Genomic DNA, 22,956 nt, shown 5'->3' with positions numbered 1-22,956 from the left:
TGGATCTCCTTGAACTCCAAGGGATTCTCAAGAGTCTTCACCAATACCACAGTTCAAAAGCATCAGTTCCTTGGTGCTCAGCTTTCTTTATAGTCCAACTTTCACATCTGTACATGACTACTGGTAAAACCATAGTTTGACTAGATGGACCTTTGTTGACAAAGTAATGTCTCTGCTTTTTAATATGCTATCTAGGTTGGTCATAGCTTTTCTTCCAAAGAGCAAGCATCTTTTATATATATAATATAATACATTAATATAAAAATTCTCAGTGGTTTTTGTACTTATTTATTATTCAAAAGTTTACTGATTGGCTGCAATGGCTTTATTTCAGGGAACTGGTGGGTTTGGATCTGTTTTACATGAGTTATTCCTGGTTCCAGGTTGAAAAAGCATTTCTTAACTGAACAGACATACAAGATGATTGTTGTATTACCTCTTTACATCTATGCTTGGAACTATCATCCTTTTGACTACTTCTTTATTCTATTTGTCCAAGAAAGCCACATGGCCCATCCATATCGGTAAAACAAGGATTCAATTGAGTGTTACGTAACGGGAGAGTGAATTCTGCTAAAAAATGCTTTATTTAGCCATAAGATGCTATCTTAGCCACACATCTGTAACTTCCTTTCTTCTCTATGGAAAAAACCAACCACTGAAACCCAAGGAAGATATCCCAGAAGTAACAACAAAGCATTTCTAATAATTTGTATAACAAAAGAGAAAAAAGAGAAAGGAGGGAAGGAGAAGGAATGAGAAAGAGAGGGAGAGAGAGAGTGCACTATAGAGGAAGGAAAGAAACTTAATACACTTAATGAAACAGGTTTCTATTCCAAAAGGGGAAGTAATCATATTGCCGACAGCTGTAGAAATTCCAAAATTTGTTAGTAGGCCCTAGTATTGTTGACCTGGAAGTAGCTTGCTGTGTGTGCTAAGTCGCTTCAGTTGTGTCTGACTCTTTGCAACCCTATGAACTGTAGCCCACCAGACTCTTCTGTCCATAGGATTCTCCAGACAAGAATACTGGAGTGGTTTGCCATACCCTCTTCCAGGGGATGGTCCTGACCCAGGGATTGAACACACATCTCTTATGTGTCCTGCATTTGAAGGCAGGTTCTTTACCACTAGCAGCGCCTGGGGTGTAGCTTACCAGGCCATTATTTGTCTCAGGTTTTGATTTCTGATTATTTTATGATATTACTGCACTCACTTGAAAGAGTTATTTGGGAACATTCCCTTTTTGCTGGCTCAGCAGTTTTGTCTGTCAAATTTCTATCCATAAAATATTGGAGGCTCAAGAGTAAATTTCCAATTCATACTCTGAAACTTTCTCTTCATTCAAGATGGCAGTTTCGCTTAGTTTATTCTCAGGAAATGTCATCAGTTTTCCCTGAATTATTATAACTTGTGAATTTATTTTATTCCAGGTACACCCACCCACAGTTGTTTCCAGGAAATGCCTATGTCTTTCTTGAATACAGATTCTTTGGACCTTTAAGACAGTCTCTTTTACCTAAGCATTTGTATGTTTTAAATTCATTCGTTTTTTCTGGGGACGGCTTTTAATTCAGTCAGAGGTATCTTAACATAACAGTTCTTATTATTATATGTCAAATTTTACAATGTCTGAATTATTTCCTTTCTCTTTTATCAATCCTCTTCCAAATAGTATATTAGCCAAATTTTGTGATTTTAATATTATTTTCAAACATCCAAAAGGATCCATGGTAGTAATAGATATTGTTACTGTCTCACTGGCCTTCATGCTGACTGGTGGAATTCTGCTTTCAGGTGTTACACTGAGTTCAGATCTAGCCCACGGGTTTTCTTTCTTTCTTTCTTTCTTTTTTTTTTTTAGTGTTAAGTTGAAAAATCATGAAACTGGAGCCTATTATACAGAGTGAAGTAAGCCAGAAGGAAAAACACCAATACAGTATACTAACACATATATATGGAATTTAGAAAGATGATAACAATAACCCTGTGTTCGAGACAGCAAAAGAGACACTGATGTATGGAACAGTCTTATGGACTCTGTGGGAGAGGGAGAGGGTGGGAAGACTTGGGAGAATGGCATTGAAACATGTAAAATATCATGTATGAAACGAGATGCCAGTCCAGGTTCGATGCACGATACTGGATGCTTGAGGCTAGTGCACTGGGACGACCCAGAGGGATGGTATGGGGAGGGAGGAGGGAGGAGGGAGGAGGGTTCAGGATGGGGAACACATGTATACCTGTGATGGATTCATTTTGATATTTGGCAAAACTAATACAATTATGTAAAGTTTAAAAATAAAATAAAATTTAAAAAAAGAAAAAAAAAAAAAGAAAAATCAGTTTATATTGTGGAACATGTTCTTATGTTAGAGGGCAGGTGGTGGACAGAACTCAGCAGGCTTCTTGAAGACTCTATTTAAAGCAGATACACTGTATCACTTCCACACAATACCACTGACCAAAGTAAATCATATAGCCAAGATCCAAATCAACAGGGTGGGAAAAAATAGCACTTCCATGGGTGGGGTGGGGTGGGGAGAGATGAATATTTGGTGAATAATCATAAAATTGAAACAGAGGATCAACAGGTCCTCACATATGATAAATATAAAGACACTAAATTGCCTATCAAAAAGAAATCTTCAAATCCACATTAAGAAAGGAAAAAAAAAAAAAAGATATATTCTAAGTGAAAAGCTTAAAGTATAAAATCTCCACAAAGTTAATATTAAGAAAATGTATTCAAGTTAATAGTAAGAAAATAATATTGGTATAACTAATATCAGATGAAATAGACCTTATGATAAAATTGCTATTCAAAATGGGGACCACCATAATATGATATAAGAATTTAGGCTTCGAAAAATAAAAAGTGTTTTTACAAACCTGAATGACCCAATAGAATGCCTCAAAATAAAAGGAGATTAAATTGCTAAAATGGCAAACAGTGAATTAATGAATCCATTGTAACAGAATATATTCCATTACAAACACTTTGAGTCCATAAATGAATAAATTAAAATTTTGATGACAGCCATGATACATTACATGATTTCACAATTACTCCTTAATGAGTAATTAATGAGAGTAACAACAGATGTGGCCTTCTAAATTTCGCTTAAGACTTCTGAATGCATATCTTGCCGATTTGTCCCAGTCTTAGGATACATACAACTTTAATGAATTGAGGCTAATTCGTATTAATAGATGAAAATGCATTTAATAAAATAAGCATTTTCTGTTAATTGAACTATCTCTTCTCTTGACCATTTTGATGTTCATACTTAAAAGTACTTTTTCTTATACTAAATCCATTTGACTAACTTATAAATAATTAATAATTATTAAATGCTTGGAATGCATTATACTCTTTTTGTAAACAACTCAGTTAAGCTGATTTAAATAAGTAAATGTTCAGTCTCACCAGTTCTGATTACACAGTTTAAATTTCTATCTCTTTTTGGCTCCCTTAATCTCTTTATTGATTTAAAATCACAATAATTTATCTTACTATTAATCATAAGTATAAAATATAATTAGGCTTCCCAGGTGGCACTAGTGGTAAAGGGCCCATCTGTCAATACAGGAGATATAAAAGATCTGGGTTCATCCCTGGGTGGGGAAGATCCCCTGGAAGAGGAAATGGAAAACCACTTCAGTATTCTTGCCTGGAGAATTCCATGGACAGAGAAGACTGCCAGGCTACAGTCTATGAGGTTGCAAAGAGTCAGACACGACTTAAGCAACTTAGCATGATTAAAATATAAACCTCAATATTTGCCAGTTTTAATATTTTTAGACCCATCCTCTGACTAGGTAGTTTTCTAGTCATGATGAGACAACAGATGTGATACATATAAAGAAGCATCTGAATATACCCTCAGTGTTCATATTTTATCAATCTAACATTATATTAAATATCTTTATCTTATTAGGCTTGTAATATGTAATAGTGAACAAAATGCCTACTTTTATGCCCTCACAGAACTGACATGCTAAAGGAAGGAGACAGAGCGTATTTGTGAGTGTGCTTGGTTGTCTCTGTGTGTGTATAAGGTATACTCACAGGTGTATACACATGCACACACATATATACATAGGCTAAATACATGATTATTTTCAGTAAACGCACTAAACATGGGTTAAAGGGGTTCTACATTAAACAGAGTGTTCAGAGTTTTCTCTGACAGTAACTTTCGAGCCCCACTAGACATGTGAAAAGAATTGTGGCAATAGCTTGAGGTGTTAGGACAGAAAATGCAAAGGTGTGTGGCAAAAAAACAAAAAAAAAATGAAGTAGTTTGAGAAATTGGATGTTGTGTGTGTTTTTCACAGAGTGAATGCTAGGGAAGATGGAGCAAATATAAATGGAGAATTAGGCAGAAGCCAGGGCATATAAGGCAAAATTTAAGTTCAAAATGAGAAGTTTGGATTTTTTTTTTTTTGTCTGTTGGAAAGACTTTAATGTTGTTCAAATTAAATTTATTTTGCTTTTTAAAAGACCACTCAGGACCCAGTGAAAGAGAAGCATAGTGAGTTGTGAGAGGTGAAGATGCAGTAAGCTGATGCCGCATTATACCAGATAGTGCAGGCATGTTAGGATTCTAGAACTGATTCTTAGCCTGAAGGTTTTAAAACAATGGAATGGGCTTATCAGATTAGTATTATTTATAACAAGAAATAAAAAAATACATTTTAAGTGTATTAAATTTGCAAAAAGATACCAACACGAGTAACTTCTTATGACTTAGTTTTACTTATATACTTTAGGACAGGCACTTTGATATTTGACTGATGGAAGGAAGTGCAATATGATATGATTTGGATGTAATACTTTCTTTAATATATAAACAAAAACTCTTAAGTTCGGTCACTATAATAAAATTGCTTAAGTATTTAAAAATGTAATGTCCAAATAGTCTGCTAAGTCGCTTCAGTCATGTCTGACTCTGTGCGACCCCATAGACGGTAGCCCACCAGGCTTCCCTGTCCCTGGCATTCTCCAGGCAAGAACACTGGAGTGGGTTGCCATTTCCTTCTCCAATGCACGAAAGTGAAAAGTGAAAGTGAAGTCGCTCAGTTGTGTCGGACTCTGGCGACCCCATGGACTGCAGCCCACCAGGCTCCTCCATCCACGTGATTTTCCAGGCAAGAGTACTGGAGTGGGGTGCCATTGCCTTCTCCTACAAATAGTCTATATGATAACAATTATCTTTTTTAGGAAGAGAAATATATATTCTTTTAAAAATATACAGTATAACAAATGCATACAGATAATCATTTGAACTTCTCCTCCAGTCTCTATGTTATTTGCTGTGAGAACCATAATTTTAATTCTTTAATTTTAATTTTTGTACACATGTGGGAGAGCAAGTACACTAGAGTTTTGAGAGTAAAAGAGAGCATAACAGAAAATGTGAAAGAGAAAACATACAACAGGAGGCCACACAGAGGTCAGATGCGAAGAGTTTCAGTATTAGAGAACCTGGGACAGTTAACAATCATAATATACTCAGTATACTGTTGCATAAGTATTTTTTTACTTTTAACAAATTGCTTTCGATAAAATAGTACTGAAATTCATTTGTATTAATGCATATCAACAAACAAATGCAAACACACACATAACTATATAACTTTAACACTTTCTGAAACAAAGTTGGGTATGATTAAACTAGCAAAAATGATTATCTCCTTACATGCCAATATCTGTCTACCTAAAAGTCCAACTTAAGCTTTCTTCTGATTTATAAATGGGCTGGACAAGAGGATGCAAAGATAAATCTCTTGGAACAGCTATCATCTTTCAGAATCATTAAGCCTTGAAATGAATTTCATATTCAGCTGACAGTACTTCATTTTATAAAGCAAAGTTAGGCATTGTAACAGTCTTCATGAAAAAAAAAAAAAGACAATAATAATGTAATCAATATCATCAAGGTTCTTGTTCAATTCTAAATGTACTAATAAAAATATTTTTAAAATTTCAGGTCTGTTTTACTAGATATGCTGCTGATTATTTTTATGTTTTATCTCATTTGATTCTAATAATAATTGTTGATGCCATCCCCCCACATGCATGCAGAAGCACCAGAATTAAACTCATCAGCAACTGTGATAGCTGGTTCAATAATTCATCTGACTGAGCAATAAACAGTGGTGTGAAGGAAGATCTTAATTCTCTGCCCAGGAATTGAATGTGAATAGGCTGAATGAAAATCAGGAATCCTAACCACCAGACCATCAAGGGCTGGAGGTTAGAAGCAAATTTTCCATGGCTCTTTGCCCTCATTGAAAAATTCATTTATCAAGAATGCAAAAACTGTAAAAACAGACAAAGTTTATTGTTAGAAACAAAGCACAATAACAAGTGGAAGAGCACACAAAGAAACAGTTTGTTTGGGTAAGACAGAAGCAAGGCAGAGATGTTCACACCAAGAGAAAGGGTGCAGCATCCCCCCTAATGAGGAGGAGGACAGTAAAGAGGCAGGTAAATCATTTATATAGGGCACTTCTTCTGAGCCTTTGTTTACTTTTGGCCAATTATCTGGCTTCTTTTTCCACACCTGACCTACGCTACACCTCCCCAACATGCATGCACAACTTTTGCCAAGATGGATTCCAGTCCAGAGGCATATGAGCCAGCCTTGACATCACATATTATGAGGTGGCACACACTCTTTTTGACCCCCAAGGTGGCTTTCTGCACATGTGCACTATCTCCTTTGCCACAAGGATGGGAAATACATGATCTCCTGATCCTTTACTCAGAGTTTAGCCCCTCTCATTCTGCCATGATTATCATCTTAAAGTGCACTCTGGAGACAAAGCCTGATTGTTTACCCTGTTTCTGTTGTTATTTTTGTTTTAAAGTGCAAACATATTTAGATGTAAATATCTAATCTGGAGCCCATCTATCTCTTGTTTCAGGAAATGCAAACAGAAAGCTAATTTTAAGTGTTTAGCCTGAAACCCACTTTATTCCTGCACTATGAAAAACAGGAGGTTAGTTGTAAATGCCTAACCTGGAGTCCATCTATCTCCTGCCTCATTGCTTTCTCTGTATCATCACTTCTTTCCTTTCCTGCTGTTTTTTTTTTTTTTTTAACTCCAAAATAAAAAATTTGGACTTTAATACTTAGAATCTGCTTCTAGGAGTACCCATACTAATTTGGTGCCAGGAATGGGACAGAGTAACAGATACTCATGAAGAGATTATGGAATTATATTACTTACCAATGAGATGACCAACTATTTCTTGTGGAAAGTGGTATGATTTTAAGTGCCAGCATGTATAAGCGTTGCGATCATTACAACGCCTACAAATGTGAAATTAGGATGGGATACAGATAAAAAGAGTTGTGTTGACATTTGCAACCTGTATTTTGTTTGAGGAGAAGATGGTAATGGTAGTTGTGAAGATATTAGTGTAGGTTTGTTGGCTTTTAAGTGACATCTTCATTGGAGGGACTGATGCTGAAGCTGAAACTGCAATACTTTGGCCACCTGATGCGAAGAGCTGACTCATTTGAAAAGACCCTGATGCTGGGAAAGATTGAGGGCAGGAGGAGAAAGGGAAGACAGAGGATGAGATGGTTGGATGGCATCACCTATACAATGGACATGGATTTGGGTGGACTCCAGGAGTTGGTGATGGACAGTGAGGCCTGGCGCACTGTGGTTCATGGGGTCACAAAGAGTCGGACACGAATGAGCAACTGAGTGACTGAACTGATAAACTGACTGAAGTGCTATCTATGTACTCAAGGAAGAAAATGACAGGCAATGACAGGCATGAGGCAGCCTACTGTCAAATTGCTAAATTATGTGAAAATCCAAAATTCTGTGAAAGCTACAAGTTCTCTATGAGAGGACTTAAAAATACCCATATCATATTGATAGAAACAGAGCATAGGACACGAATTCAGAGAACAGGTTTTCAGAGGAGATTTATTTAAATCTCTGAAAATTCTTCTTCACTGAAGACATATCTCTGATAGATCCTACTAGTCTCTGACACCTAGAATGGGGACATCTGGTTAGAGGTGCTTAAGAACCTTGATCTCTAACCTACTTACATTAGGATATAAACCTACTCATGCCTTAACAGTATGCAGAAATCTCAACTATGGTGGATACTTCAAACAAAGATACCTGTCCTCTTCAACTTTTGCCCTCACATTCTGTAAGGTATTATAGGTCAATGGATAGAATCAAGCCCATGCTCCAAGGAGTAAGGATATTAACCACCAAACCCTCTATAAGTTCAGCAGGCTAATGTATTCATGTATCTTGAGTTACTGAAGTGAAGTGGTGAGACAAATTTGTCTAAACACAAGAAAATTACTTATATAGATTACTGTCGTGTAGCACAGCATTCAGCCTTCTTGAGCTGGTCTTGATACTTGAATGATCTCTTAAATCTTGGGGGAAAAAAAGTTAAAAAGAAGCAAACCAAAGCAATTATCTACAGTAAATGAGGGCAAAATGAAAATTATGTCTTGTGTGCAGCATAGTATTGAGGATGAGGTCACATCTCAGTTTTGTTGCATGCTAGCAGAGATTTATTTCATAAGACTAGAGGACCTGTTGATTAACTGTCTTCCTTTGGAGGGCCCAGAGGATATTTCTTTCTCTAACACAGTAAGCAGTGGGCTACTGTGAGAGTTCCAGGCATTATTAAAAAACAATAGTATTTTCTATCCTTTGTAGGCCAGAATTGATAATGGAAGTTCATATGCAACTGGGCTCCTGAGTGACAATAGTGATAAGACTTCAGAAAGCAAAAACCTAATGGCAGTATTTAACTGTCAAGACACGATGAATACAGTTACTGCAACAAACAGAAAGGCTGAAATGACTTACAGCAATCTATGGGGGATGGATAATAAAACATGGGGTTCCTAGGGACTGGAGAACATGAGTTGAACAGAAGGCTAAGTCACATTGAGGAAGATTGCTAACACATCACAGCAAATGTATATGGTAGTGTTTCTCCCAGTTAGTCTCTAAAGGCAATTACAACAATTATATTAAATATTCACTGGGAAAAATAAGGCCTACTATTTTCAAGGGTTTTAACATGGAAAACAAAACTGTCAAAGAAGAATAGAAATGCTGTCATAGTATCCAAGAAGTATAGGGACATTTAGAAAAGCCATGTGCTAGAGCAGGTGGATGACATCAGGAAAATTCCTGAAACTTCTGCATCCCTGCCTGAGGTAGAAAGTCAGAAGTATCAATAATATTACAACCTTTGTGAAATGACAGAGATTAGTGCCACTCTTAAAAGCATAAGCAATGGAGGAATGATGTTCCCCACTATAACCCTTTGTAATTTACTAGCTTGATTCTACAATAATCCTATAGATTATAGCAATTGCCAAAGAATGACTGTGAGCTACAAGTGTACTACACATGGACTACAAGTGTGCTACAAGTTATTTCAGCTTTACCAGGTGTGGTGTCTTCACTAAACAGATTAATTCTGTACCTCCATTGGGTTTGTTATTTATCTGGAAAAATACATAAAACATGTAAATTGCACATGGGAATAATAATAGCAGGTGTTTTGGTTGCCATGGTTAGACCCATGAACACCACAGGTGTGAATTGTAAACTACAAAGATTCAAGGGAATTTTGTATTAGTAAAGATTTAAATGTCACTGCTCTTGGGCAACAGAGAAAGCAATGGCAACCCACTCCAGTACTCTTGCCTGGAAAATCCCATGGATGGAGGAGCCTGGTAGGCTGCAGTCCACGGGGTCGCAAAGAATCAGACACGACTGAGTGACTTCACTTTCATTTTTCACTTTCATGCATTGGAGAAGGAAATGGCAACCCACTCCAGTGTTCTTGCCTGGAAAATCCCAGGGACGGGAGAGCCTTGTGGGCTGCCATATATGGGTTCACACAGAGTTGGACATGACTGAAGCGACTTAGCAGCAGCAGCAGCAGCTCTTGGGCAATCAGAAAATTCTCTACAAGTTAAAGGATATATTATTGCACGTTGCCCTTCCCACCTGAAAAGAAGTGGAGCATTTGGTAGGCCTATTTGGATTTTACATACAGTGTACATTGCTCTGATATTTACCAGGTGATTTAAAAAGTGGTCAGTTTTGAATAGGGCCTGATTAAGAAAGGACTCTCTAGTAAATGTCCTTACCACTTTAGCAAGTTGGTCTTGCACATCATATGATGACAGCAGTAATGAAGGTAGATAAGGGTAACGTGGATAAAAATACCAATAGAAGAATCACAGCTCAGCCACTCAGGGTTCTTGAATAAGGTCATTTGGCCATATTAGAGATCTGCTCATGGTTCAAAAATCAGCTCTTCTATGCTCTTGCAACGAGTTGAAGCTGATTCTCTGACTTTGGTACAAGTTGACTATACAGCAACATATCCTCACTTACTCACCCAGAAATAATGTTTTAACTGCTTTCTGGGCATCCCCTAGCCCAGTCAAGTCTATACATAAAATTAACTACCATAGGTGTTTTGTTTTAAGTTTTTGTGTTAGCACTTTCTTCCTTGTCAGTTCCCCTGAACTGTCTTACCTCAGTTTCCCTCTCTGCTTCACCTAGTTAATTCCCACTGTAGTTTTACATGACACATACCCACTACATTCACGAGGAATATTCTGTTACTTGTGTCATCTGCACTGTCTATGTTCTCTCAGTTTTGTAAAGCCCTTTTAAATGTATGTATTCAACACTAGATTTTAAGATATGTGATAGCATGTCTACTATCTGGCTTTTGTAACATAACTGCACTGGCTGACGCATAGTGGACATTTGTGAAATAAGAGAGGGCAGAAAGGAAGGGAAATAAAAAAGAGAAGGATGAAAGGAAGGGTTTCAAGCTATCTAGCTAATTAAGAAAAATATACACCAGTTGTTTTAATATCATATCCTTCCCCCCCACCCCCAAGGAATCTAGTCTTCAAGGGAAGAGATGACAAAATGTTACACTTGTGTTCAGCTGAGGGAAAGTTATTTTGGTGTATATCTTTTTTTTTAATATAAATATATTTATATTTAATTGGAGATTAGTTACTTTACAATATTGTATTGGTTTTGCCATACATCAACATGAATCCACCACAGGTATACACGTGTTCCCTATCCCAAACCCCCCTCCCATCTCCCTCCCCATACCATCCCTCTGGGTCATCTCAGTGCACCAGCCCCAAGCATCCAGTATCAGGCATCGAACCTGGACTGGCGACTCATTTCATATATGATATTATACATGTTTCAATATCATTCACCCAAATCATCCCACCCTCGCCCTCTCCCAGAATATTGGAAATAAAAGCAAAAATAAACAAATGGGACCTAATTAAACTTAAAAGCTTCTACACAACAAAGGAAACTATAGGCAAGGTGAAAAGACAGCCTTCAGAATGGGAGAAAATAATAGCAAATGAAGCAACTGACAAACAATGAATATCAAAAACATACAAGCAACTCCTGCAGCTCAATTCCAGAAAAATAAACAACCCAATCAAAAAAATGGGCCAAAGAACTAAATAGACATTTCTCCAAAGAAGACATACAGATGGCTAACAAAAACACATGAAAAGATGCTCAACATCACTCATTATCAGAGAAATACAAATCCAAACCACAATGAAGTACCATTTCACGCCAGTCAGAATGGCTGCGATCCAAAAGTCTACAAGCAATAAATGCTGGAGAGGGTGTGGAGAAAAGGAAACCCTCTTACACTGTTGGTGGGAATGCAAATTAGTACAGCCACTATTTTGGTGTATATCTTATCTCAAAAATGTACAGTGCATTTGCCCAAAATTTTGGATATAATTTGTTCTCTTTTCCAGATTGCTCAATAAGAGTTATTAAGTTTCTGAGAAGAACTCAAATATATTTCTTCATATAGAGTCATACATTTATTTGACTTTAAGGGCTAATAGTTTTCTAAAATGTCTCTAGTGTCCTTTATCAACATCATCCACTAAAAAGCTTATTGAAAGCATAAAAATATTTAACAATTATATTTATCTTATGTTAAATATTTAGTTAATTAATTGGCTATAACTATTGTGGAACTTTTCAAAATATCAGTAAGTTCATCATACTTTTTATGGAGAGGTAATCCGATTTGATAGACATGAGTTTGAGTAAACTCCGGGAGTTGGTGATGGACAGGGAGGCCCTGCGTGCTGCGATCCATGGGGCCCCAGAGAGTCAGACACGACTGAGTGACTGAACTGAACTGAATGTAAAAAAATTATTTCTACTGATTTCTCTTTCATTCTTTTTCTAGCTGCTTTTCTTTTTTAGACATGTATAACATTCACCTAGTTAGATGAAATATTTGCCTGATAATTTTGAAGTAGTTCTCAGTCTTCCCACTGATTAGTTTTTTACCTTGCTCATTTTAGGAGTGGTTTTATTATAACATGTGATTTCATAAATTTGAATAGTAGATTATATTTACTAGGAAGCCTAAAAGTACTAAACTTTTTCTTTGAGATTACCAAATTATGATCTATGGCAATAGTTCTCAAACTAAGCCTCAGGAATTCTTCATGCTCTTAAAAATTACTGGAGTTCCAAGTAAAGCTTTCTGAGTCAGTTTTTGGATAATAACGAAATGCGTAGTAAAATAACTCTTTGAGTATAAACACAAAATAATCAATTTATAAATACTTTATTTAAATATATATGTATATGTAAATAGATACATACATATATGTATAATACATACATGTGTGTATGTATATATAAATATAAATATATAGTCACCACTATGTTAGTGTGTGTGTGTGTGTGTGTATGTGTGTATTTAATGAAGTGTCACTAACACTTTTAAAACTAGTACTTCACAGAACTGGTCAAAATCACTGAAAATGTGAGAACATGTCTCTGGTTCATTCCAGAGTAATTTGTTAATATCACAGACTGCTATTATCTGATCTTTTGTTGTGTTTTGGGGTTGTTTAATGTTTCATATGATTTTTCTTGACAGTTATGGTTGAGAACTACTTAAGTTCTTTGAGATACTAGACATTACTCACAGAGATGTTGTGTTATTTTAAGTTAATATGTATTTTTGAATTGCTATTAAATTTAAGAAATTTGAAAGATTTATGGTTTATTAATAAACATGTCTAATTTCCCATTATGATGAATGAAATACAAACTAAAGAACAATTTTAATGTCAAAAGAATTAGGAAACTAAGGTACAGAGAGATTGGGCAATTTTCATCAGGTACTACAACTAAAAAGTATAAAAGACTTAAGCACAGAGAGAGTAGGTAATTTTCATGAGATCCTGGGACTCATTTTTGTTCAGTCTCTATGCCATGTCTGACTCTTTGTGACTCCATGCACTGTAGCACGCCAGTCCTCCCTAGGCCCAGAAAGAATCAAAAATTTGTTTTAACCACGGAACACTGTCCATGGAATCCATTTTCTTAATTAAGTGTGTGCTCCTTAGCAAGTCTCCAAAACTTTGGTAAATGTACTCCATTGCTACACACAAAGATTCTTCAGAAGAAATCAATTTTTAAATCAACAACTTCAATAGATGTTTTTTCTTAAAGGTCTTGATCTGACAGTCAGCTTGTTCATAATAGTTCATTTCCATTGATGAGAATAAGTGCATTAGTTTTGTAAGGGCACTGCAACAAATTACCACAAATGTTGAGTCTTAAGAAGAAACTCTTCTCTTCCAGTTCTGGAGTTCGGAATTCAAAAATGTATTGAAAATGGTCATGCATTCATTGTTGAGACTTTAGGGAAGATTCTACTCCATGTCGTTTCCAGCTTCTTTAGAGAATGTTCTCTCTCTCGGGCTCATGATTCTCTTCTGTCTGTAAAGCATTCAAGTGCATCTCTCCAGGCCCTGCTTCTATGAACACATCTGTTTTCCTATTCTGTCTCTTCTATCATTTAAGGAACTTTCTGATTATATTGGACCAACCTGGATAATTCATGATCTCTCCCTATTTTAAGATCCTTAATTTAATCATCGTTGTCTATCCACTTTGCTATATATAATAACATATTCACAGGTTCTAGAAGTTGGACATGGGAATCTTTAGGAGGTTATTATTCTGTTTACCAAAATAAATAATATTCTTCACCCATATATTCTTCTGCATCTATTTCAAGTGTTAATGAAGTGAATATTTGGGGGTATAAAAATTTATAATGTGCTAAACAAAGAGAAATAGTTAGAGTTTAGTTTTAGAGACACTTGGCCTGGCATGCTGCGATTCATGGGGTCGCAAAGAGTCAGACACGACTGAGCGACTGAACTGAACTGAACTATGATAGCTAATTAAGAACCATAAACTCATAAAGCTTTCTATCATTATTTGATATAAAAGTACTTATCTAAAAACTAAGAATTAGCATTATCATCTAAGTATTGTACACATTGGGGTGCTCTGAATTGAAAGAAGTAAAACAACCACATTATGTGATTTTTTTTTTATATAATTTCCATTTTATTGTCTTTTCAGAGAAACCAATATTTCTTCAGTCTTTAAGGACTTGGATCCTTACATGGGCTTTGGTGGAGGACGTGGGGCAGCACCTGCAGGTCTAAATCGGGGTGAAGGTGTTCAGTCCTTAAGGGCTTCCCGAGAGCGATTCCTGACTACCTTGCTGTGAATGGCACAACTCACGCAGTAATGTAGTTTCACATACAGCTTGGGAAGTACATAGGCATCGAAAACACTCGCTTCAGAAATGTCCCTGACGGCTGCGGCCTCTACGATGTTCCGAATGACGAACTTCTTAATGGCCTTATCCTTGGGCACACATCGGGCACAGTTGGTGCAGCGAATAGGCTGCACATGGCTGCGGCCCTTTTTGGCACGACCGTTGTTCCTTCTTTTCTTGGTCATCTTGGAAGCGCCAAGGCGAGAGAGGCTATGTGATTCTCGTATTTGAAATGTTCTGTAGATTACCAGATTCTTCAAGACATGTTGTATACAGCCCACATACAATGCTTACAAAAATAATTTCTAATTCTTTCTGCTTAAGTAGTTAAAATTAGTAGTTATATCATAAACTATTTGTTTCATATATAAATAATCATAAACCATTATCAACTTTTAAATAATTTATATGTATCATTAGTGAAAATTAACTTACTTCAACTATAATAAATATCCAGTGTGTTAGCTAGAGGGTTCCCTGGTGGTCCAATGGTTAAGAGTCGGCACAATTACTACCATGACCAGGGATGGATTCAATCCCTGGTCAGGGAACTGAGATTCACAAGCCATGCAGCATGGCCAAAAAGAAAATATATGTTAGCTAGATGCATACATTTTCAGGAATTCTTATAGGGTGGATGCAAGGAAAAATTTTGAAGACAATAACACTGAATATTGAAGTTAATTATTTTAAGTCACATTTTAGTAATCACCTTATATTTTTATTATAAATTTTATTGATCACTTTTTTATTATGTTTACAATTTGAATATGATTTATTATATTACTTTCAAATGAACCTTATTAATTAAAATTCACAGCTTTATTCTGAATGTCACTAATGATTCTATTTTTCCTTTTTTATGAGGTTTTGGTTTTAAAAAGTTATTTAGTGTTTGCTGATGTATGTAGTTTTTCTCGCATGATTTCTGCTTCACTTTTTTACTAGAATAACGTTATGATATTTTATATCGTTAAAGAATCTCTGATATATGCTATAGCATATCTGTAAATATTTAGTAAGAAAATAGAATTTAGAAATTATTTTTATCTTGAGCATTTATGCATGCTCAGTCACTCAGTCAGCCCGACTCTTTACAACCCAGTGGACTATAGCCCATCAGGCTCTTCTGTCCATGGAATTGTCAGGCAAGAATACTGGAGCTGGTTATCATTCCCTTCTACAGGGGACCTTCCTGATCCAGGGATCAAATCTGTGTCTCCCAATGGCAGACAGATTCTTTACCACTGAGCCACCTGGGGAATGGTTTGCCGTTTCCTTCTTCAGGGGATCTTCCCAACCCAGGGATGGAACACTCCTCCCCTGAATTGCAGACGGATTCTTGACCAGAGTCACCAGGAAAACCCTAAGTGAGAAATAGATATCCCTTATATACTGGTAATATTCTTCTACAATGGTGAGCTCAATGAGCTAAGAGAAATATAAACACACACACACACACACACACACACATATATATATATATATATATATATATATATATATATTTAAACATGCACAGATAGCAGATATATATTGAATCTAAGAGGTGAACTGGTTTCTGTTAATCTCAAGTTTCAATGTAGAGGTACTTAGACTCATATTAGCAGATGCCCTCAGCCACCTCAGTCAATCTTCACAGATTTGTGTGTTAGAGAGAGAAAAAAAGAACATTTTGTTCATCCCCTTCTAGTCCTTTTTGCAGATTTGCCTCTCTATCTTATGTATGGGCAAAAGTATTTTTGACTTATTTATCACTCCTTTTGGGACTTCTCTGGTGGCTCAGATGGTAAAGAATCTTCCCATAATGAGGGAAACCTGGGTTTGATCTCTGAGTTGGGAAGATGCGCTACAAAAGGAAATGGCAACCCACTCCAGTATTCTTGCCTGGAAAATCCCATGGATGGAGAAGCCTGAAGGGCTACACTCCATGGCGGTCACAAAGAGTCGGACGTGACTAAGTAACTAACATTTTCAGTTTCATCATTCTTTTTATGATATCACCAAGGACTGAAAATTCTTAATTCATGTCTTTTAATTTATAGAGTTTTAATTAATTAATTTTTTTGTTAGTAAAAATTTTACTTAGTAAATTTAATTTATGAAGTTTACTTTTCTTTATGGGGAGTCCTTATTCTGCTCTTAAGATTTGTTTCTCTTATTAAGGTAAAAAAGATACTCTATATTAACTGAAGAGGGGATATTGTAGGAAAGAGGAAGAGAAAGTGACTGAAAGGCAAGCAAAAGTAGAAAGATTTATTAAAAAAAAACCTTACCTTTTATTAGTATGAATAAAATTTTAAAATATGCATATAGCAAAAGATAGTTTATATAACTATATTTGTATCAGTTAGCAAACGACAAATTCTGTTAATAAATTTGTTTCTAACCTGTCCATATCATTCCATTGTAAAGGCAGAAATACAAAACTAGACCATAAAAGCTTAAAATTTCATTGAGGATAATCTTTAGGATTATCTCTAGAATTAAACATATCAGTATCCTAATCCTATCTCACTTAATCTCCTCATCTGCAAATTGAAGGAACAAAAATCACAAAAAAGTTTAATATATGAAGTTACCAAAGGAATTAAACAGAAAATGCATTTGCATTAAGTATATATAATTTTTCTTTTTAAAATATTTAATTTTTAGAAGTTCCCCTCCTCTACTCTGTATAAGTTTGTTGGATCATTAATAGGTGATAGCAACTCTTTTAGCAGGATTCAGTTCAGTTCAGTTCAGTCACTCAGTTGTGTCCCACTCTTTGCGACTCCATGAACCGAAGCACGCCAGGCTGCTCTGTCCATCACCAACTCCCGGAATCCAACCAAACCCATGTCCACCGAGTCGGTGATGCCATCCAACCATCTCATGCTCTGTTGTCCCCTTCTCCTCCTGCCTTCAATCTTTCCCAGCATCAGGGTCTTTGCAAATGAGTTAGCTCTTCGCATCAGGTGGCCAAAGTATTGGAGTTTCAGCTTCAACATCAGTTCCTCCAATGAGCACTCAGGACTGATCACCGTTAGGATGGACTGGTTGGATCTCCTTGCAGTCCAAGGGACTCTCAAAAGTCTTCTCCAACACCACAGTGCAAAAGCATCAATTCTTCGGCGCTCAGCTTTCTTTATGGTCTAACTCTCAAATCCATACATGACCATGGGAAAACCATAGCCTTGATTGACTAGATGGACCTTTGTTGGCAAAGTAATGTCTCTGCTTTTTAATATGCTGTCTGTTGCTGCTGCTACTGCTAAGTCGCTTCAGTCGTGTCCGACTCTGTGTGACCCCATAGACAGCAGCCCACCAGGCTTCCCTGTCCCTGGGATTCTCCAGGCAAGAACACTGGAGTGGGTTGCCATTTCCTTCTCCAATGCATGAAAGTGAAAAGTTAAAGTGAAGTCGCTCTGTCGTGTCTGACTCTAGCGACCCCATGGACTGCAGCCTACCAGGCTTCTCCGTCCATGGGATTTTCCAGGCAAAAGTACTAGAGTGGGGTGCCATTGCCTTCTCCGAATGTGCTGTCTAGGTTAGTCATAACTTTCCTTCCAAGGAGCAAGCATCTTTTAATTTCATGGCTGCAATCACCATCTGCAGTGATTTTGGAGCCAAGAAAAATAAATCCAGCCACTGTTTCCACTGTTTCCCCATCCATTCGCACAATTAACTCAATTTGAATGTTCAAATTACTCTGGTATCCACTTTTTTCTCAATGCCTCTTGTCCATTTCTGACCTAATTTAAATTCCATGCGCCAGTAAACATCTTGTATTACTTTATCTTTCTTTTCTTTTGCTTTTTAATTATAAATAGTCCACTTTTAACAAACATATGCCTATAACACATTTAGAATGTGCTTTCATACACTAAGCATTTAATTAATACCAGGGACAATTACTATAATTAAGTTAATTGTAACTGAGTAGTAACAATTTTGAAAATCTGTATCAGCTCAGCTATAAGATATGAACATCTTTGAAATTTATTTATTCTTTACTTATGAAGTCAAGTGTTCAACAATATCATTTGAGCTTTTAGTAGAGTGAGGAACATCAATAAATTTTAGGATTTAAATATGTACTACCCTTAAAATTATTTGAGCCTGGAATGGAATTGCTGCTTCCTTTGATCTCCCCATTTATATTTTTCTATGATTCTGTTCATTCTTTTACAAACAGAACTCAAATCAGTTAAAAAGAAATCATTCTAAATAACACTTGCAAGAGCTAATAAAAATACCATGGAATAAAGTCATTTTATCCAATTTAATAAAATCAGTTGCTAAAAAGCAAAACAGAACATAAATAAAGATTCAGGTAATAATATAATAAAGCCATCACTCCTTCCTAAATCTATGCTGTTTGTAACACTGTGTATTTCAAGGTCATGAAACTTTGATCTATTTAAGCACCTATTTTAATAAAAATAATTTCACTGAAAGGAAAGTACATAGAGCTATAATGTACCTGCATGTATGCATTAACTGACACAAAAAAATTTCAAAAGCTAAATTCTCATAAGCATGTAAGCTTGTGTGAGTTATTTATGACCACAATTTAATGCCACACATCAAATAATCACAAAAAACTCAGTGGCATTTCAGCAAAAAATATTTATTTATTTATTTTTGTCCAGAAGTTTATGCATTAGCTGGATGACTTTTCTGTTGCAGGCCAAAATCAGTCTATTTTAACTTGGCTTTCTCACATATGTGTGGTCAGCTGGAGAGGTGGCTATAGTCTGGTAGTATAGGCTGGCTGATTTAGGGAATTTGGCCAGGTTGATACAGCCCTACTTTATGTGATCTTTCATCTACTAGCAGATTAGGCTGGGTTTGTCTTCACTCTATATAGATTACTAAAAGAGGAAGAGCTAAGGAACACAAGGCTTCTTTGTCTTTTCAGGTTCCAATATGGTACTGTTTAAATTATGATGCATTCAGTCAGATAACACAAGACAATTCAACCCAGATTTAGGAAGTGGGGATGTAGACATTATCATGTGGTTTGAGGAAACTCAAAATCATATAGCAAAGGATATGAATATATCCTTTACATGCATAAAGGGGTAGTTTTATAATTCTATCATTTTCCCCCAGTAACTCAAAGTATGACTATCCAGTGGACTATAGAGAATCCTGTTTACTTGATATAATGTGGTATTATAATTAACTAAAGGCACCCTTTCTTGAGAAATATGTTTATTTAAGCAAAATTACCTTTAGTAATTCAATGTAATATGAAAAAGCAAATCTGCAGGATGTAAAACTACTCAAAAATATCTGTTGAACTAAATAAGCAGTAGAAAATTCACTTTAATTATAATTGTATTGCATCCTACAAGCTCTGCATTTTTGTCATTAGAGTCAGTAAAGCAATTTAGAAATTAATAAGCATTTGTCTATCTGAATATGGCTTCATGAATTTTAAACAGGATGAGAAATTAATGTATTACGTTTTGACAAATAATGGTCTCTTGCTATTATCAATGACAATTTAAACATAGTTGTGTTTTTCTTTAAATGAATGATGTGTATGTAGTTTCTTAGCAGATAATATCTGGGTGCTTAGTGGAATGTATAAATGTCTTAATATATTATCTCATGTATAAATTAAAAAACAAGAAAGGTGTCATTCAACATATTCAACTTTATTGAATGATCAAGCAGGTGTAACTTGTGTCCAACAAAATGTAGTATCAGCGGTATACCTGGATTTATTCACAGTAATCTGTCTTACCCTTTCTGGCATGGGATAGGAATAAAATTTCCCTCTTCCTTTTAAATTAAGCTTGGTCATGTGACTTTCTTCAGGTCATATGTCCTGAGTGAAAATGACTCCTTTCCTTTCTGGTAGGATATTTAAGAATTTATATATGGTTTACCATGTTATCTTTCCTTCATTCAGGTGATGGTGAGAAAATATGACTACTGGAAACACCTAGCTTTGACTATGAATCAGTACTTCGCATCAGGTGGCCAACGTATTAGAGTTTCAGATTCAGCATCAGTCTTTTCAAAGAATATTCAGGACTGATTGCCTGTAGGATTGACTGGTTTGATCTCCTTGCAGTCCAAGGGACTCTCAAGAGTCTTCTCCAACACCACAGTGCAAAAGCATCAATTCTTCGGTGCTCAGCTTTTTTTATGGTCCAACTCACATCCCAGACTTGACTATTGGAAAAAACATAGCTTTGACTAGATGGACCTTTTTTGGCAAAATAATGTCTCTGTCGAGACATTATGGCAAAATAATATGCTGTCGAGGTTGATTAGAGCTTATCTTCCAAGGAGCAAGTGTCTTCTAATTACATGGCTGCAATCACCATCTAAAGTGATTTTGGAGCCCCCCCAAAATAAAGTCTCTCACTGTTTCCATTGTTTCCCCATCTATTTGCCATGAAGTAATGGGACCAGATGCCATGATCTTAGTGCTCTGAATGTTGAGCTTTAAGCCAACTTTTTCATTCTCCTCTTTCACTTTCATCAAGAGGCTCTTCAGTTCCTCTTCATCTTCTGCTGTAGGGTGGTGTCATCTGTGTATCTGAGATTATTGGTATTTCTCCCAGAAAATTCCAGCTTGTGCTTCATTCAGCCTTGTATTTTGCATGATGTACACTGCATATAAGTTAAATAAGCAGGATGACTATATCCAGCATTGATGTACTCCTTTCCCAATTTGGAAACAGTCTGTTTTTACATGACCAGTTCTAACTGTTGCTTCTTGGCTTGCATACAGGTTTCTCAGGAGGCATGTAAGATGGTCTGGTATTCCCATCCCTTGAGGGATTTTCCAGTTTTTTTGTGATCCACAGAGTCAAAGGTTTTGGCATAGCCAATAAAGCAGAAGTAGATTTTTTTTTTTTGGAACTCTCTTGCCTTTTCGATGATCCAACAGATGCAGAGACAATTTGGTTTCTGGTTCCAATGCCTTTCCTAAATCCATCTTGAACATCTGAAAGTTCAAAGTTCACGTACTGTTGAAGCCTGTCTTGGAGAATCTTGAGCATTACTTTGCTAGCATGTGAGATGAGGGCAATTGTGCAAGAGTTTGAACATTCTTTGGCATTGCCTTTCTTTGGGATTGGAATGAAAGCTGACCTTTTCCAGTCTTGCGGCTACTGCTGAGTTTTCCAAATTTGCTTGCATATTGAGTCCAGCACTTTCATAGCATCATGCTTTAGGATTTGAAATAGCTCAACTGGAATTCCATCACCTCCACTAACTTTGTTCGTAGTGATACTTCCTAAGGCCCACTTGACTTCCCATTCCAGGATGTCTGGCTCTAGGTGAGTGATCACACCATCATGGTTATCTGGGTCATGAAGATCTTTTTTATATAGCTCTTCTGTGTATTCTTGCCACCTCTTCTTAAAATCTTCTGCTACTGTTAGGTCCATACCATCTCTGTCCTTTATTGTGCCCATATTTGCATGCAATGTTCCCTTGGTATCACTAATTTTCTTTAAAAGATCTCTAGTCTTTCCCAATCTATTATTTTCCTCTATTTCTTTTCATTGATCACTGAGGAAGCCTTTCTTATGTTTCCTTGTTAGTCTTTGTAACTCTACATTCAAATGGATATATATTTCCTTTTCTCCTTTGCCTTTTGCTTCTCTTCTTTTCTCAGCTATTTGTAAGGCCTCCTCAGATAACCATTTTGTCTTTTTGCATTTCTTTTTCTTTGGGATGTTCTTGAACACTGCTTCCTGTACAATGTCACAAACCCTTTCTATAGTTCTTCAGGCACTATGTCTATCGGATCTAATCCTTGAATCTGTCAAACAAGTATTCTCCTTGGTTCTGTCTCCTTACAACAAAGATTTGGAGTGACGGACATTAAAACCCTCGGTGTGTCACAGTTCTGGGGTCTTGGACAGACCATGTTATAGCTCTTAGACAGATAAGTGTTACAGCTCCATGTTACAGATCTGTTTTATTTAGAAAATAGCAGGAAAATCCATCCTCGAGGTGTGAGGGCATGCCAACGTGAAGAGAAGAGAGTGGGGAAGAGCGTCAGCACGTAGGACAGAGAGAGCCCCCCGGCCCTTTGGCTCCTCTTTTTATGTTTTTTTTTTTCTCCCCCTGGGCCTGCCCTATGTAAATTGGGCTAGCCAGGAGTGCTGTTTGTTCTACCTGAGGTCCTCACTCCGGTCCTTGGACCTTCTTTTGATCTTCCTTTGTTCTATTTTCGTGGGCTTTCCCCTTCTTTGTCTTTTAGCCACAGTTATTTTGGACTCCTGTTTCCTATTCTAACT

At 36.4% G+C, this 22,956-nt stretch overlaps 1 pseudogene; it reads right to left on the bottom strand.

Annotated features, from left to right (window-relative positions):
• Window positions 1–14,460: 14,460 nt before the first annotated feature.
• On the bottom strand, window positions 14,461–14,913 carry LOC782855 (ribosomal protein S26 pseudogene; annotated as a pseudogene).
• Window positions 14,914–22,956: the final 8,043 nt, after the last annotated feature.

Source organism: Bos taurus, chromosome 6, assembly GCF_002263795.3.
Source record: "Bos taurus isolate L1 Dominette 01449 registration number 42190680 breed Hereford chromosome 6, ARS-UCD2.0, whole genome shotgun sequence".
NCBI classification, from domain to species: Eukaryota; Metazoa; Chordata; class Mammalia; order Artiodactyla; family Bovidae; genus Bos; species Bos taurus.
Note: the sequence above shows the minus strand (reverse complement) of the source record. Positions and strands in the feature narration are given on the sequence as shown.